At 43.5% G+C, this 3517-nt stretch overlaps 1 pseudogene; it reads right to left on the reverse strand.

The window, feature by feature from the left end:
• Nucleotides 1–945: 945 nt before the first annotated feature.
• On the reverse strand, nt 946–1062 carry LOC124723783 (annotated as a pseudogene).
• Between the last annotated feature and the right edge of the window lie 2455 nt (nt 1063–3517).

Genomic DNA, 3517 nt, shown 5'->3' on the forward strand with positions numbered 1-3517 from the left:
TCGCGAAACCTTTACGTTCTCACGATAAAATATATACATCATATGCATATATAAACCTTGAGAATGTTCATATTTTTTAAAACCAAATATGTTTGTTTTGCTGGCTGTTCTCACAAGTAACGTAAAAAAAAATTCTTGTAACATTAGTCTTTATTTTTTCATAACGACCGACATTAATTTTCCTTCTGGAAGTACCGCATGACGTTTTAGACTAAAAATATAGATGTATGATGTTTTTTCGGATTTTTTAGAATATCTGACATTATCACTAACTGCCAATACTGTAAGGTAGTGACAGGGCCTTATGTTTATTTTCGTTAAGGCAGCTACAGTAAGCTTCGTGTCGTGTCTACATATCTGAAGGCCGCCGAGAGGTGTTATGGTGTGCGAGAGGCGCGGAGGAGGCGCTGACGCGTCAGCTCTGCCCTCCCCCGCCATGCCTTCAGCGCCGAGCGCTGCCTGCAGCTGGCAGCCGATACTCGCCCGCGCTACACAGTGGGTCAGCGACACCAGGAGCGAGCGAAACGTGTGATCGCCGGATGCTCTCAGCTCTGCCGTCGCCGACATATCCAAAGAACAGCAGCTACACCTCACATGTTTTGGTTGACAGGTGTGTCGTAATTCTCAGATGTTCGGAAATAGGCATTTTCTTCTGTTGTCGTGTCTCTGGCATTCTGAGCATTCTTAGAAATATCATTTTAATTGTGTGAAGTCTGTTCGTCACACGACTGTTGAAACTTTAATGCACTCCGTCTTCAGGCCACAAGTGGCCCATCGGGACCATCCGACCGCCGTGTCATCCTCAGTTAGGATGCGGATAGGAGGGGCGTGTGGTCAGCACACCGCTCTCCCGGTCGTTATGATGGTTTTCTTTGACCGGAGCCGCTACTATTCGGTCGAGTAGCTCCTCAATTGGCATCACGAGGCTGAGTGCACCCCAAAAAATGGCAACAGCACATGGCGGCTGGATGGTCACCCATCCAAGTGCCGGCCACGCCCGACAGCGCTTAACTTCGGTGATCTCACGGGAACCGGTGTATCCAATGCGGCAAGGCCGTTGCCGGAAACTTTAATAGAGGCAACTATTTATTTGCCACTTAAAGGAAACACATTCATGTTTCTAAGATTTAAAATGGTTCAAATGGCTCTGAGCACTATGCGACTTAACTTCTGAGGTCATCAGTCGACTAGAACTTAGAACTAATTAAATCTAACTAACCTAAGGACATCACACACATCCATGCCCGAGGCAGGATTCGAACCTACGACCGTAGCGGTCACGCGGTTCCAGACTGAAGCGCCTTTAACCGCACGGCCACACCGGCGGGCTCTAAGATTTACTGTCCTTCAAAGTAGTCACCAACATTGTGTGTAATACGTTCCCGGCGATATGTAAGTCGCAGTATACCCTTGGCAGCGCTAGTTCTGTAGGTCGTTCCAGTGGAGCGGTCTACTAACAGACGAATCTCTGTAACAGCTCTGAAGCGAATACCGTGAAGGGCTACCTTCAATGTAGGAATCAAATTGAAGTCACAATAACTAAGTCCCAAGGAATGCGGTGGATGGTGCAGCACTTACCAACCTCAGGAATTCAACAGATCAGTCACAACTTGCGCCATATGCGCCCGAGCATTGTCTTAGAGAATGGGAGTCCTGTAGAAGTGTCTCCGCTTCTTGCTCTAGGCTGGTCGCAAACTGTGTTCCATAAATGACTAATTCATGGAAAGAAGCGATGAAACTTTCTGCAGGACTCGCCTGTTCTTTTGCAGGTCAACGCTCTGGCGCATACGTCGCAAGTTGTGAAAGATTTGTTCGGTCGATGGGTCTGCGAAGTGCTATGCCACCCATCACACTCCCAGGACTTCAGCTTCCTTCCTAAATTGATGGGAGAACTTGACAGTATTTGCTACAGGATTTTTACAGATATCCTTCGGGCAATAGACCACTCCATTCGATATATCAGCACAACTGTTGCTGCTAACAACATCCTACGACGTCCACATCACTGACATCGGCTTATAGACAATGTTGGTGACTACTCTGAAGGACAATAAAACTACAAAACTCGTATGTATTTCGAATAAGTTGTAAACAAATCGTTGTCACTATTAAAGTTCCAACCCTCGTAATTTCATATTTCGCATATTTTCAAATTATCGTTGATCTCACAGTTTCTTTACACACTAGCAGTAAGTTCCTTCTGATGCATAAAACTGTCTGTTAGTAGTCAACACGGGTAGAAGGAAATATGTATTTCTTGAAGTTTTCCCGGCAATAAGAATTTTCCTTCTATTCTCTGTCAGCGTCTCACCTTGAACACGATTGTAAGGTTGTCAGTCGAAATATCGGAGCACGAAGTAATACTATCCCATATGCACGCTCGAAAGAAGATGGAGTAAAAGAACCATTTTTATTATGAGGAACTGCCACTTCCTTGATTTTCAAAGTCGCTGAAAAATGTTTAATTTTTTTTCTAGCAACCAGCTTTATTATTTGCCTTCAGAATCTAACGTTGTCATTACACAATCTAGATATCACTTACACACCTACAATTGAAAATGTTCCTGTTTGTTATCGGAGGAAGACTACTCTATCTGCGTTATGCAGCTTCATGTGGGCAAAATACATATGCGTTTAATTCCCAGCACTCCTTCAAAAAATGAGGCAAATTACCTAAAAAGGAATCAGTGAGGAACATAAACTACAGACAAATCTTTAAAATCAGCCGCATCTCAAGATCCCAATCAACGGGACACTTAAAAAGAAAGGACTTAAATAGGCTACCCCATCAGATTCATACGTTCTTAAAAAATAAGTTTACTAGCTCCAACTGGAAAAACCATATAGAAAATACATGGCGGAATTAGGATTGCCAAATTTACAGGACTGAGATGCAGTCAGGAAAGTCGCACAAACAACTGGTTACGAGGAAGAATACAGAAGGAGCAAACACCAGATATGGACGGAGCAACGGAACTACAGTGAGTTGTAGCAAGACTTCCTCGTGCGAAATGTGTTAGTGGGACAAACCCTATGTCACGTGTCATACACTCGCGCACACAAAGCATGTACCTTCAGAGGAACATTACACTGCTCGAAAATACTCTGTTTGTGTGAATTTATTTCTTTTGATACTACTTACGCAAAAATTCCTGCAATACGTGTAATAGCGACCGCACAGTTCTAATCATTTAGTATGTAATTGTAATAGGACTCACACTGAAACATGCTCGTTTCAGAGCAAAACTGAAATGAATGCCATGTTATAACAGGACAATATAACCTTGCAGATATACGGTGAATATTAAGTAAAACAATTGATCGTATGACTTTCTACCATTGGACCATAGTCCACGTTTTATGGCTTCGGCATCACATTTCCCTGTTACGGACTTTTGCATCACTGATGAGTAGTTTAAAATCCAGTTCGTCTTGCAGTTCCCAACGTATGGAATTTCTTTCGAATTGTTTTGGTGCTGCGAGGGTTCGCGACTGGGATATCCAGCTCTGCAGTGAC

This window comes from Schistocerca piceifrons, chromosome 1, assembly GCF_021461385.2.
Source record: "Schistocerca piceifrons isolate TAMUIC-IGC-003096 chromosome 1, iqSchPice1.1, whole genome shotgun sequence".
NCBI lineage: Eukaryota > Metazoa > Arthropoda > Insecta > Orthoptera > Acrididae > Schistocerca > Schistocerca piceifrons.